This window comes from Leucopleurus acutus (assembly GCF_964270905.1).
Source record: "Leucopleurus acutus genome assembly, chromosome: 6".
Lineage (NCBI taxonomy): Eukaryota > Metazoa > Chordata > Mammalia > Artiodactyla > Delphinidae > Leucopleurus > Leucopleurus acutus.
In genome coordinates this window covers 23,899,608-23,915,171 of record NC_139149.1, presented here as the reverse complement: position 1 = coordinate 23,915,171, position 15,564 = coordinate 23,899,608, and the positions used below count along the sequence as shown (strand labels likewise).

General features: G+C 48.3%; 1 protein-coding gene across 1 annotated transcript in view; it reads right to left on the bottom strand.

The window, feature by feature from the left end:
• Positions 1-11,674, bottom strand: part of MGAT5 (alpha-1,6-mannosylglycoprotein 6-beta-N-acetylglucosaminyltransferase) — a gene marked incomplete at its 3' end in the record, with an annotated part of 361,158 nt that extends 349,484 nt beyond the window's left edge. The window contains exon 1 of the mRNA XM_082840634.1: positions 11,589-11,674. The remainder of the gene's footprint in view (positions 1-11,588) is intronic.
• Positions 11,675-15,564: the final 3,890 nt, after the last annotated feature.

Here is a 15,564-nt window from a genome sequence, read left to right as displayed (position 1 = left end):
TTCAGAATCTAGAAAGACAGATCCAGATCCTTCTGAAGCCTCTTCTGCCTCAGCTCCTTCTCATCAGTCTCATTAGCCACACAACATAAATAACAATGTTGTCCTCCCCCGGCAGGCTTGGGAAATTTAGATATCGGAGAAATTTAGCCTTTAAGGGCCCAATTAGATATCTGAGTAAAAAGGGAAAAAAATTTTTTCCAGAGACTTTCCAACTCCATAAGCCCATGACTTAATGTCTCTAAATTTTATTATGCTCAGAATTAATATCACCCTAATTCAGAAAGGTGTTCTAAAAGAACCCAAGATGACTGTTGTTCAACCTCTTCCACTAATGGACTCCATTATATCACAAAAAAAGGCACTGCTGGAATCTAATGAATAAATAACTAGCACTTGAATAGAATTTGTGTCCATTTTAATGCCAGCTACTTTCCACAAGAAAGCCTCATTTAAATTAGAAAGCGGGGAGAGGGGGGAGCCTGCTTATAATGAAACACTTCCGAAATGCTTGAAAAGTTTCCTGTATAAGCCAATCAGGTATAACGTTAAATAGCAAAAACTTAATTGTTGAATCTAAGTGACTAAACCAGAGAATTTGAGTGTAACACAGGAAAAGGGTTAGTTTTCACATCTGCCGGATTTGTTTAGTGTAATTTCCAGAAGAGTGATCAGGAGAGCTAATAGTCCCTTGAACCGTGTGTCTTCTAAATGGAGGCTCACAACTCACCAATGGGTTATGAAACCAATTCAGGACAAGGGTCAGAAAACTTTGTCTTCAAGAGCAGGAGAGTAAATACCTTAGGCTTTGCGCAGGCCAGATATCTCTGTCACAACTGCTTGACTCTACCATTGTAACTTGAAAGCAGCCATAAACAATCTTTGCGTTCCAACCAAACCTTATTTACAAAATGGGCTACAAGCCACAGCGCTGACTCCAGACCAGAATTTTTTCAGCAAATGGAAGGGTAGAAAACAGCAGAGGCCATGAGAGGTAGAAGGGTAGGTAGTATCTCATGAAAGTTTTCTTGCTGCTATACACACATGTATATGTGAGTTCTGGTCAATATGTATTTCTTACTGTAGGTTGAGGGTCAAAAGCCACCATGTTAGAAATGATAAATAGTTTGAGAAGAAAAAAACAAGTCTTCTTCTGACTGAAACTGATAAGAGTTTACAGGACTTTCATGTTTAAAAAACAAGAAAGAAAAAAGGGTAGATATAATGGGCAAGTTCTTAAGCCTAACGTATAATCTTAAAAGAATATTTTAAAATATATTAAAATTTGAAAAAAGAATATGAATTAGTTACAAGTAGTCCAAAATGATTCTTCAAAAGGACACTAAAACTGCTTCTTATGCTATGCAAACATCTGATCTGAGTTGTGCATCAGTTAGCAATGGCTGCATAACAAAGTTCCCCCAGAACTCTGTGGCTTAAAATAATCATCAATGCTTTCCACAACTCTACAGGTCAGCTGGCTGGTTGGTTCTGATGACCTAGGGCAGGCTTAACTAATCTTGGCAAGATAAGCTCAGGAAGACTTCGACCAGCATGAAGTTCAGCTGGGGGCTGGCTAGTCCAGGAGAGCCTCAGCTGACACAACTTGGCTCATTCCCCTGCATCTCTCAGTCCCTCCCTTAGACTAGCCCAGGCACGCTTTCATGGGGCTGGCAGGGATCTGAGCGAGCACGCCTAGCTGTGTAAAAGGTCAATCAGAAACTCGTAGGCTCTTAAACTGTTTATATGGCATCTGCTAACCTCACAGGAGCCAAAGAAGTCATGTGGCCAGGAATGCGTAAGGGGAAGGATGGGGACTAGTAAGTTACAAGGCAAAGAGTGTGGATACACGGAGGCCATTAATTGGGGCCATTAGTGCAATCAATCTGCCACAGACGTTATTTACTATTTGTCATCATCACCTTGGCAGAAGCAGAGAGATTTTACATTATTTTAAGCTTTCCCATTACCATTTCTCACTTTGGTTTTCCATTATCACTTCTAAGGCAGGAAGGCAGAGTGAAAAGAACATAGGCTTTGGAATCAATGAGATCCAGTTCTGCAGCCTGGCTCCGCCACTTCTGGCTACATGACCCTGTGCAGGTCTCCTTTGCACCTCAATTTCCTCATCATAAAAATAGGACTACTGGGCTTCCCTGGTGGCGCAGTGGTTGAGAGCCCGCCTGCCGATGCAGGGGACACGGGTTCGTGCCCCGGTGCGGGAGGATCCCACATGCCGCGGAGCGGCTGGGCCCGTGAGCCATGGCCAGTGAGCCTGCGCGTCCAGAGCCTGTGCTCCACAACGGGAGAGGCCGTGGCGGTGAGAGGCCCACGTACCGCAAAAAAAAAAAAAAATAGGACTACTAACATAACATCAGCCGGAACACGAAATGTGTATAGCTCAATGTCTGGCCACCTCAGATCTCAAATCTTAGACACTGTTTGCAAATAGTTAACTTAAATATATTCAAAAAGATGAGGAACAAGGCAATAGGAAAATTTCCTGAGAAGTGAAGTTTCTTGACAGAAAAGTACAGTTCCTTTACATAAAAACTAGAAAACCATTTCTTTACAAAGAGTTTTGGGGACTGTGGCAGCAAAAAAATGGCCCCCAATGATGTCCACATTCTAATCCCTGAAGCCTGTGAATACAGGACAGGTGTGATGAAGCTATGGACCTTGAAATGAGATTATCCTGGATTATCTGGGTGGACCAATCTAATCACATAGATCCTTAAAGTCAGAGAATCTTTCCTAGCTGTGGTCCCAGCCTGATGGCAGAGGGACACGGAGTCAGCCCAACATAGCTGGTTTTGAAGCTGGAGGAACGGGCAGGAGCCTGTGAATGTGTGTAGCCACTGGAAGATAAAGGGGCAAGGCAAAGGATTCTCCCCTAAAGCTTCCAGAAGGAATGGACAACTTGATTTTAGCCAGTAAGACCCGTGTTGGACCTCTGACCTTCAACATAACATAATAAGACAATGAATTTGTGTTGCCTTAAGCCACCCAGTCTGTTGTTATTTGTTAAAGCAGTAACAGAAAGATGATGTAACTTGTCATCTTTATACAAAGGCTGACAAAGAGGAAATAGAAAAGTCTCTCTTGAAGCCACTGAACCAGGAGGAAGAAACTGTGGAACGTGGAGAACACTAACCAGGTATGGCATCAGAATTGGAAAGCTGTATCTGATTCTGGTTATAAGGGCAATGAAAGGAAAGGCAGTATGACCGAATAAGCAACTCATTAACCAGGAAAACACTTTATTGCAGGCTACTGGGAAATACAATAAAATCATTATTTATCCATACAGTCTCCAAGGATCCCCTGGCTATAGCTGACAAGCATGTGCTAGGGGAAAAGCCATATTTTAAAACTACTTCCACAGAAACTTTCTACAGGTTTCATTTAACTGATGGCTATTCCAGAGATACGCAGCTCCGACTCTGATCACTTCCACTTCTGTTTATAGATAACAGGACAATAAGGTAACAAGCCCTAGTGGTGTGTGGACATGAACACACACACACACACAAAGTCTCAATTTGTTGGGCTTCCTGAGCCCACAAATAATGCTCACAGTGAGGGAGAAAAAAGTGTACAAAAAGTCCACTGATTGATTTGAAAAACAGAACTCCAAACCGGCACAAAGAGGACCCCAAAATTAGAAATACATCTAAGAATATTCTTAAGGACAGATTAAAGAAACTACAGTAGATGAGTGTGCTGGGTTCAGCCCGGAAGTCACAGATCCCACAGATGCAGAAGACACTAAGAGATGCCTCATTTGACGGATGAGAAACCAGAACCACCCAGCGCCGAACTGACCTGCCTGAGGACAGCCCTCTAACTGCGGAGAGGCCCCACCTGCCTGAGCCGGAGCTAACGCATGACGCCATGCTGCCCAGCTGATCACGTGACTCTTGTGTCGGGCCCCGTGCAAAGCTACGCGGCTTCCGATCATACCTGCAGAGCTCCAGACTCCTTGCTGCGAAACCCCTGGAGCCAGATGTAATTTTTTAACCAACCTGGGGGAAAAAAACTCTCCCTTTCTGGAGCTCCCATCAGAATAGGAAATAAGGAATGGTGAAATATAGAAGAAAGTTGATAACATTTGCCTGTACTAAATTATGTACCGTGAAAGATTACCCACATATAATGTCACCTTTAAATCTAGCAAGCACAGTGGTTAGGCATCACAGAAGGGGAGATGGGGGACATGGACCATTATTAGTCGCTGGAGCTGAGAACTCTGTTAAAGAAGGTAGGCCATCCCGATGGACAGAGGGGCTGGAAGCTATGTTTGAAAGGATCTCACATCAGACTGGGACTCCTCATATGATGAACAATATTGGGGAGGGAGATGGAGGAAAGCATCCCTTTCCGTCCAAGTCCCCACTTAGGTCGCCTCTAACCTTGGTGGCTTTGAAAAATTCTAGGAGATGGGGTAAGGGAAGTATACAAACACAAATACTAAGAAAAGTATGGAAGGAAAACAGAAAGATCATACTTAGCAAGAGGCAAAGACAGTGCTTTCCTAAACAAGATGTGTAAGAGAAAGAATTGGTCATTTAGAAAACTCCTCAGTGGAATAAACACTAGTAAACAAAAAAATCAGAGTTGAAAATAACAGACGGTCCCAAAAAAAGCAGCTGCAAGGAGACTGATATCAAAGTCTATTCTTTCAATATAGATGTTTCAAAGGGAAGCAGCGATGAAGGTATATAAAGAATTTGGTTCAGTGCAAATTCTTAGGCACTTTCCCCGGGACGCTGTGCCACAGAACCACAGAACTCTGTAAGCCTGGTCATCTTCTGCTCTTTGAATCTCAATTTCCCAAGAGGGGAAAAAAAAAAAAAAACAGCTTCACTAGGGGAAGCTGGCTAAGCCGGTTATTTCTAGGCTGAGAAGGACGGACCGTGGCCTCTTATTTCTAAACATACAAAAACACACATTCCAAAAGATAGTGATCATAAAGGGCTGGTTCTTGTTAGGTAAGCATTTCAACTGTCTACTAAAGATTCTGCCAGCAAAGGCAAAAACAACTTGAGTTTTTCCTCAATCTTTTTTTATTCAATAAGGGAATTTTATTTCTTTATTCTACACTTCCTTTGCCACATGTGTAAGATTATACAACTTTAGGACTGAACAGAACGTTGGAGCTCGTTCAATCCCCTCCTACTTTCCAACATAAGAACTGAAGCCCAAAGCGGTCATATGGGCTGAATTAATGTGTTCTTCATTTGCATACTGCTTTATAACTGAACTTAACTCTTCTGTGTGGGCCCTGACCAGGCCTAGACTTTAAACTTTTGAGCAGCTAGGGACTATGTATTAACCAGAAGTGTTCAGAATCAGGAACAGGTGAGAGCAATGTCATGTCTGATGCAAGCCCGGTCATATGTAAGGAATAAGATGAAAGGAAATGGTGCTTGTTGGCACGCCGAATGGGAAAATTCCACGAAGCACGAAAATCCCGGTGGTCGGAGGAATATTTTGCAGGGCCTTAGCTCTCTTTCTAGGATCCCACAGATACTAAGGGAATGTCTTCACAAGCCCTTCCTTGGAAATGTTGAGAAATAGCCCTGACTCCTCTGCCGGGTTACCCCCGGCCCACCCCATGTTCCTAAAGGGTGGAAATCAACACTGAGAGGAGCCAGGAGCTGTAAGACACAGCTGCAGAGACTGACACAGAGAGACAGAGGGAGAGAGAGAAAATGAATATTTAAGAGTGAAATGTAAAATCCATCCCAGGCCAAATTCCTAAGATGTCAAACTTAAAAGGTGACATGAACAAGGGAGCACCTCATGTAAAGGCACGTAAGTTGCTTACATCCTCCCATTCGGGGCTGGAGAAAGGAGTGGGGCACACCCACCTGTTCCCCACCAGATTGCAGGGTGAGGCTGGGTGTGAGCACACAGGGTTCTGGGAGTGGGTGGGACAGACGCCAAATGACCATCACATTCTCTTCCTGGGTCATTTCTCTAAACAAGGCAGGCACACATCTGTTATCAGCTGTTGTCACTTGTCCCTGAGGGACCACGGCCCAGTTTGGCCACTGCTGTCAGCCAGAGGGACTTCGAGCAAGTCCTTCTACCTCCCTGCACCTCCAGGACCGCAGCTAAAAAGAGAAAGGACGCAGGGAGATCTCCCTGAGGTCCCTTCCAACCCCTGAGTGCCTAAGACTCCTCTTGGCTTTGGTTGGAAAGCCAGCGCTGGCCAGTACAGGGTGAGCTTGCTAGCCTAAACAACTAAGCACAGTCCAGCTAACGCGGGCTCGGGACCTAGACCACCCGGGTTCGAATCCTTACCCTGCCGCAAGTGGCTAGCTGTGCGTGGCCCCGGCCAGCTTTCACAACCTCCCAATTCCTCAGTCTCCCTACTGTGGAAACTGGGAATAACAATACCATCCACCTCGGCGTTGTAGCGAGGAGTAAATGGGATAGGAAAGAAGCCTTTGCAATCGTGTCACCTCTAGAAGATACAGATACATTTTTCATCACCATCGCTCCGAGTTTCCTCGCCCACCTGCTCTCGACACTTCTCCACCCAGACATACCATCTCCGCTGATCACCAACATAACACACTCCCATGGGTGGACGGAGACATGAAAGAGATCCAAAACTATCACAGCGAAGCACTGTTCTGTGTGGGATATTAGAAAAAGCATCTTACCAGCATGCCAGGCCTTAGAAGCGGCTATGCCGAGAATGCAGCCCTAAGGAGTGGCTATTTAAGCAGGAGTCGGTGGGCGGAGCTTAGGCAGGAGTCAGTGGGCGGTACCCATGCCCTCAGCGGCCATCGCCCCCAAATTACAGAGGGTGTAAATCAGTGAGGCTGTTATTCTTCTACGGATAACGCTGAAATGCTGACATTTTTGAAAAAGTAAATCAGTTGCAAACACCAGCACTTAACTCTTACAGGTAACGAAGTACTTGCATACACCTCGCTCCTGAGTTCCTGAGCAACAGGGTGGAGAAATACTCCTTAGCCATCCTAGGTAACCGCCCCAGCTGGGGCCAAGTTCAGCAGGCATTAACTGCTGGGGGTGCCCACTTACAGGGAAAACTGCACCCTGCCCCCCCTCCAAGCCCAGCCCAGATAGCTTATCCCTCTCGCTTGTCCAGATCTGTGAGGCTGGACAAAGGGCCCGGATAGGAAGCACCCTGTTCTCTTTCCAGGTTAGGTGTTCAGACAAGAGAGCGGTGGGATCTTGAAGAAATAAAGTGATTCCTCCAACCTTTCCCATGCGCACATACAGCTTTCCAGATATGACAAAGTCGGGGAAGGAGGCACTTCGTTGTGGAAATGAGAAAACAAACACATAAATACAACAGTCCAAGCTGGCAAATAGAGATGGAGTCCCAACTCTTCCAGCTGAGAACGTGGTTACAGTACTAAGGCTCCTGGGACCCATTTTGGCGGCTTTCCAAGAGCTATTAATTTGCCTTAATATACTGAAAGAGAAGGTGAAATGAATTAAAAGTGAGACGGTAATTTTGAAGGAGGATGTACGCCTTCATACCCAGCACCAGCGCCCACCATGTATGGCTCAAGGTGGCTACCTGATAAACACCCCGTGAGAACCTACAGCTGGCACTGAGGTCACAACTATGCTTGGACTTTTCGTGTTGACCCAGGATGTGACATAGTATGAGGACATGGCTTAGATGAGCAACTTTAAGAAGAGGGGTTTAGGGAGATCTAGACTCAATTTCAAACAGGAATTTAAAAGTTTAGCCATTTATTCAATATCCTGGGATAAACCATAACAGAAAAGAATATAAAAAAGGAATGTCTATATGTGTATAACTGAGTCACTTTGCTGTACAGCAGAGATTGACACAACCTTGTAAATCAACTACACTTCAATTTAGAAAAAAAAAATTTTTTAACTGAAGCCATCTTCTGGCTATTAAGAGTGACTCTAAGGCTTCCCTGGTGGCACAGTGGTTGAGAGCCCATCTGCCGATGCAGGGGACGCGGGCTTGTGCCCTGGTCCGGGAAGATCCCACATGCCACGGAGCGGCTGGGCCCGTGAGCCATGGCCGCTGAGCCTGCGCTCCGCAACGGGAGAGGCCACAACAGTGAGAGGCCCGCGTACTGAAAAAAAAAAAAAAAAAAAAAAACAAGAGTGACTCTATACTTAAAAGCAATTATGAACTTTAAAGGCAGCCTAGTAAAACGTGCCCTGGCAAGTACCAAATTTATTTCTGACCCAAACCTCTCCACTGTCACCCACCTGGCACTCTCCCCCAAATATAAAGGTATCACCTCTCTTTTTTTTAAAGTACCTAGATTCTGTATCTTTTTTTTTTGCTGGATTTTAGTTCCCCGACCAGGGATCAAACCCGGACCCTCGGGGTGAGAGCGCACAGTCCTAACCACTGGACAGCCAGGGAATTCCCTAAAGTACCTAGATTCTGAAACACACACACCTTCCTTCAGCCAAAACTATCTGTTACTTTTGGCTGACACCTGGTGTCACCTGACACCCGGACCCTTCCCCAAACTTTGCCATCCCCCATAACAAACCCCAGAGATAATCCTCCTGACAGCACGGGCTTTCCGGAGAGCTACTGTGACAACATCGGCACAGAACGCCACCTCCAACCACCACACCACCCTCCTACAGCCAGTAAGCCAAGACACACAAAGAGGACGGAATAAGAGTCCTCACTGCTCTCTAGGCCTCTAGGGAAGGAGCAGAGCAACTACCTGCCTGGAGGACCAGAGTGCAAAAGCGCAGGAACTTTCCAACCCAAGCAAGACTTGGGGTGGGAAAACTGCTCTGGGCATTTTCCAGACATCTCTGCAGGAGACACTGGTCACTGTCTGTTCCCCCCCCCCCCCCACCAAAATCAACCTGAGAGTGACTCTGCAGTGACTTAGATCCCGAACCACATGGAACATTAGGAAAAGTCATGTCAAATATCAGAGTGACATCTAGAATGATCGCGAGGAGGCTCACTTCTCAGTGGAAGAACCAAAGGCCAGGAACCAAAGGCCCCCTCGGCTAGGATCACAGGGGGACTCTGCTGTTGCAATGCTTTTGGAGGCCAGCTGGGCAGAAGGCTGGCTGGTTATTTTTAAGCTGAGAAAACTGAATGGGAAGGTAGCAAATTTGAATTCTTGTGATCTCCTGAGGTCCTTTCCAGCTCCAAGATGCTACCGAAGAACACTGCATATGCACATACATATGCACACGCTTCTTTATAAAAACGTATATACGGATGTGTGAATATATATAAATGAGTACTATATTCACACTTCCAAACACAAAGCACTTGAAATGCGCACTGCTGAGGCGATTCAGAGGCCCACGAGGCTGGAACACAGATGCAACTGGCAGACCTGAGCAGAGCCACCAGCCCTCCTGCGACTACAGTCACCTTAAAACCAACCTGCAGCTGCTTGTGTAGGTGTGAACCCTGCCAAGCCCCAAAGCAGGACTCCAGACGCCTTTCTTCCAGTGACTCTAGTCACAAGTGTCCCAAACTCAGGAAGGCGGGCTGGAACAAAGGAGGGGAAGAAAAGAAAAGCCCAAACCTCTGTCCAGGCACCCAGCTCTGCCAGAGCCAGGAATCGGGGCAGAGCAGCATCCTTCTCCTCTTGCCCTGTCCCTCCAAGAAGCAAAAAGGTCACCCTCTTCCCGCTCTGCCATCACCTCCTTGCTCAGGGCCTCTCCTCTTCAAGTTGACTGCACGGACATCAAGTTGGTAACTGGAGAAACTAAAAAGGCCTCTAGAAAGGAGAGCTTTGCTCTAATCCTAACCAAGCCAAACAAATTTGAGGGAGCCTATCTCAGCCCTGAACAATAACAGCAAAAAGAATCTGTGGTTTGGGGCGAGGGGGGGGGGGAAGGTGGTACGAAAATTTATTTACTAAGAAAGATCTGTGATGGTGTGCCTATCCTGGGAAACAGTTCGGTGATTTTCTCCAATCAAAGACAAGGAAGTTCTGATCCTGAGTCAAGGCTCAGGATGTGGGTAGCTAAACTGGGGAGGGGGTGGGGGGGAGGGGGGCGGTAGGGGGTGTGTCTCTCGGAGTAAAAACCCACCAAGTCCCTCAGGCCCTGACAATGAACGGGGGCGGGTCGCACCAGCTTCCCACTTGCCTCTCTAGAGAATGAGATCCTACCTCTAACACTTGGATCTGAGTTGTTTACAGGTGCAGTGCTGTCATGCCACGGAACCCCGCACAAACCTCAGCTTTCCCCTCCTCAACTTCACAGCCCCAGAAGTGCCCAGCCTTCCCTAACTGTGCCGCCAGAGCCGGGTGCAGACAGCGGCGTCCGCCCCGGGCCGGGCCTGGCAGTCAATGTCAGGAGTACCCGGCCACAGACCTCGACTCCGGCATTTCTGAAAACCTTATGCGTCTCCAGGTTACCGCAGTACCCAAGCGCCCAGCACCCTGTTCGCGCTCCAAACGCGGCCCGGCAATGCAAGCGCCACCTCTTCCCTCTTCCGCGCGGCAGCTACGAAACCACGGCATTGTGTGTGACAGCGAGTGTGTGAGCGAACGTCCCCTGGCTCACACACCCCCTTCCACCCGGTCTGCTCACGGCGCCCGGTCTGTGCGCGCGGCGAGCGCATCGCGAGCCGGTGCCCCCATCAAGAGGCCTCACCGCCAGGCCTCTGGCCACCCGGCCTCGGACCTGACCTCGGGAAGCTGGGGGTAACGTCCACGCCCCCATTCTCGGCCGCGGGGGCGACCGGCGAGAGAAGCCCTGGGAGCCGGGCAAAGGCGAGGCAAGGGCCGAGGGGACGCGAAAGGGCGACTGGAGGGCGCCGCGCCCCCAAGTTTGCCAGCCGCGGGCCGGGAGGGGGCCAGGAGGGGGCCGGGGCGGCTCGCGACTCGGCAGGAAGTTCCCAGGGCTGCACTGAGCATGCTCTCGGGGATTATGTGCGCGGGTGTGGGCTCTGCGCTCCCCGCAGCCTCTCCGGCCAGGCAGCCTCCGGAGCGCGCCAGCGGGATCGTGGGCCCACGGAGGTCCCTTAGGGGTGGGGGGCACCCCCGGGCTTCCCTGGTCCCCAGGACCAGAGCGCCCGCCCACCGCATCCCCCTTCCCCCGGGGCCGGGAGCCAGCCTCCCTTGTTGTTCCTCCCCACTGGCCGGTATCTGAGTCCGCCCTGCACGCCCAGGTCCCGGGGACCCCAGCCCGGCCCACACTCGCAGCGTGACCCCACCAGGCTCCTCCGCGGTCCGAGCGCCCCTCTACCATCCCTGGCCGCTCGCCTCCAGCCCGCGCAACCAAAGCCTACCCCGGACAGTCCCTTGAAAAGCCCAAACCCCCCACTTCCCAGGGGCCATGGGGGCTTGCAGTCTCCCCTGAGAAGGGGTTGCCCCGGGTAGGTGGGCGCCTCCAGGCGCGTCCCCGGCTGCACTCCCGGCTGTCTCAGAGCGGCCGGGGCACCCACGCAGGCGGCGGAGGGGCGGCGGGCGGAAGCCCCCAGCCGCGCAGCCCACGGAGCAGACTCTCCCCCCGCCTCCCGCGCCCAGCTCCCCGCGCCCTCCGCGGTCCCCTCTGCGTTCATCTCCCCGTGGAGATGGAAAGCTTCGACGCGATCGCCCCGACCCACTGGCTCTCACCTCCTTGTTGAGGAGCAGCAGCAGCAACAGCCGGGAGTGCCTGCCAGCTGCCGTCCCCGGGGGGACCCAAGCTCCGCGGGGCACGGGGTCGCGGCACCCCGAGCCTGCGGCGGGGCTACCTGGGCTGGATGGAGCCCGGGGCCGCCGCGGCAGCCGCGGGAGCCGCAGGGCCGCCGCCGAGCGGGCCGCGGCAGGGACGGTCTGCAAACTCTCAGCCCTGGCGGGGCCGCGCACGGCGCGTCCACACTCGGCCTGGACACTGCAGAGACGCTCCTCGGGGGCTCAGCTGACCAGGGCGGGGGGTCTGGCTTCAAATTCTTCCTACCCTCCCCTCCCGACCTCTCCAACTTCTCCCCGCTTCTGGGCTCGCAGCTCTCTAAGGCAGGGATTCCGGCCGGGGACGTTCGGCAAACTCCCCGCCCTCCCCGCGGAGCGCTCAGCCAATTCGGAACGCCCCAGCCTCTCAGGGGCCGTCTGCAAACTACCAACCCTGTCGGAGAGGACTTTACCAACCTCTCAATTCCGCAACCCGAAGGCAGCAAGGGAGACACTTCGCAGCCACAAATACTATTCTAGCAAGGTCAGGGGCAAATGTGCAAATGCTGATGTGACAATGCATCCTCCAGAGAGGTGCAGTCCAGGCCTCTCAGCACCAGGGGCCTTCCAGCAGTTAAGCCCAGTGACGGGAGATTATGGACTCAACCATCTACCGGACGGGCAGCTTGAATCAATGCCCTGAGCCTCAGTTTCCATCTTTATAGAATGGGCTTTATGAAGCAGTATATGTTTCTGCCACTTGGTTGCTGTGACCCTGAGCAACCCACTTAACTATTTGAATTCAACTTCTTTATCTACGAACATAATAAATGGGGCTTCTTGAGGTTATTCTGAAGATGAAATAAAATATATATAAAGTACTTAGCAATACCTGGCACATAGTAGGCACTCAACAAATGAATTCCATTTCTCTTTCTCTTTCCCACTCCCGCCCCCGGATTTTATGAACACTCTGGACTGGCTAGCTGAACACTGTACTGTTGTAAATTCAGAAAGAAATAAAACACATCATGCCCTGAAGGCACCACAAAGAACACTGACTGACACCACATATTAAATCCAACCAAGCCCCAGGAGAGAGAATGCTGTACAACGCTAAGCATTACAGATCCTTGTTAAGTATAGTATCTGTAATGGAATGAGAGTGACCTGGTGAATTACCTAGGGGTAGAAATTACAAGGTTCATAACCCCATCAAGTTCCAAGCCCTGTAACCAGTCACTACATCAAGTCACTGTATGAAGGTTTATGTTCCAATTTCCCTTATCTTCCCTGCAGAATTTCTCCACCCCCATTTCACTGTCCCCCCTGGGGTCTTCTTTCTTAAACTCAGATCACCCTACTCTGCTGCCCACCCTTCCCAGCAGAGGCGTTTAAAACCTGAAGATCATGGAATTCTTAGACCCTAGAAATGACTTAGTCCAAGTCCTTCACTTTGTAAGTAAGCTCTCAGGGCCACCCAGCTGGTTGGGGAGGTCTCCCGTCTCCAGGATCTTAGTAGAACACACCCTGTAGCACCTCTTCCATGGAGTTACTCTAGGCCCTAGGCACATTAGGTCAGTCCTACCTTTAACTCCAAGCTGGAGACAATGGCTCTAACAATTCCTGACCAGATGAGCCCCAAATTATCAGCCACTTAGATCCTCAGCTGTCAGGAAGTGTCCAGGTAACGATCAAGAACTGCAAGGAAATGTGCATGGGCAAGATGATTCCTCTTAATAAGACTTTTATGTGAAATGCCAGGAATGTTGGGAGGCACGTATTTCCCTCAGTCCCTTGGAAGAAAAATAACATCTCTCTCCCTCTTTGGGCACTGGGAGGGAAATAGAAGAATGGTGACATCTGGTGGCCAGGACTTTCTGTGCTTTGGATATGGATGGTACAGATTCTAATCCTAATATATTCGCTTTGAAGCCAAGTTCCTGCGGGTGGTTAATAATTGTACCACCTGGTTGCCTAGAGATTTCTGAAAGACATCAATCATTTAAATTCTGCGGACCCACTGCTATAGAGGATATTACAGATGGTTATTATTTCAGGATATTTTTTATACAAAACTGTATGTGTATATAGAGAAATAAAGTATAAGGATGTGATATTCATATGTACACACATCATGTATATTTATATAATATATATTTGTATTACATAGATTCTATTTATTTGTATGAATAATGTACTTGCAACGCCTTTGAGGGAAATTATACTATCCCAATTGTTTTTCTTACAGAGTTAAGTTTGTAAATTATAATAATTGCTAAAGGACATTGCTTGTAGAATAGAAGTAAAGATGCTTACTAGGATGGAGTTGTATATTTCATCACGTCCTATCAAGACAGAACTGATTACAAAATTACAGAGGAAGAAAATAACACAGTGGGGTTAAAACAGTGAAAGCCCTGGCAGTTGATGGTCAAGGCCAGGCTTACCTAGTGAACAGTGACTCATTTTCAGCATTTCCATCACTTGTGAACAATAATGTTAGGTTCAAGGAAGAAAGATGTTTGGGATTAATTCACAAAAATGCAAGTGTCTGCTGGTGTTACTAAGTGTTCTTCATTTCTTTCCATGTTTGTCCCATGTACCATATTTCAGATAATTGCTCAGTTATAAACTGAGAAAACACAACTCTGTCCACACAGCCAAGTCCATTGTTTCTCAGCATCACTTATCAAGTTCTATGTGAATTATGTTAATCTTTATAACAACTCATGGAGCAGATTTTACTATACCCATTTTATAGAAGAAGAAGACAAGACTGAAAAGTTAGGTAACATGTCCACCAGAAGGCACGACTGAGTAGAGTCAGTCAGGATTAAATGGAAACTTTTCTGGACTCCAGAGCCCAGAATCTTTCTCCTATGCTGTGTTGCCTACCCCAGGAAGAAATGAAGATCAGAAACCACTCTGAAGATATGGGGATATATGTATATGTATAGCTGATTCACTTTGTTATAAAGCAGAAACTAACACACCATTGTAAAGCAATTATACTCCAATAAAGATGTTTAAAAAATAAAATGAACACTAAAAAAAAAAGAAAGAAACCACTCTGAAAAGCACACTAAAGACTAAAGGGGAGGGCTTCCCCGGTGGCGCAGTGGTTGAGAGTCCACCTGCCGATGCAGGGGACACGGGTTCGTGCCCCGGTCCGGGAAAATCCCACATGCCGCGGAGCAGCTGGGCCCGTGAGCCATGGCTGCTGAGCCTGCACGTCTGGAGCCTGTGCTCTGCGGCGGGAGAGGCCACAGCAGTGAGGGGCCCGCGTACCGCAAAAAAAAAAAAAAAAAACTAAAGGGGATACTTAAGTTACTACAGATAAACTACATTTCCTGACCTATTCAAATTGAAAATTATAAGCAGCAAAATAACAATTGTGTATGTAAACCTTGTAAAGCTGAGACCCATGTGATTCAGTCTTGGAGCAGCTCTCTGTGAAATAAACAAATGAATTTTTTCCTGCCCAGGACCTGATCTACCTTTAATGGCTTGGGAATTACCCACTATGTAATCCTGAGTGACTCCTAATACTCCTACATTAATGATTGTTGTTCCATCACAGATAATTTTTAACTTTAACTTTTAAACTTAAACTCTTTAGTTTCCTTTGCTTATAAAGGAAGTTTATGTATTTCAGATCCTATTAGTCACTTGCATTTTTAAAGGAAAGATGCCTTCTCTTGGAAGACAAGTTGGTCCCAGTATGAAGTCAAATCACACTTGAGAATGTCAGTGTTCACAAACTGCATACCTTAAAATGATACAGGATATATATATATATATATATATATATATATTTTATTTTTTTTTTTTGCGGTACGCGGGCCTCTCACTGTTGTGGCCCCTCCCACTGCGGAGCACAGGCTCTGGACGCGCAGTCTCAGCGGCCATGGCTCACGGGCCCAGCCGCTCCGCGGCA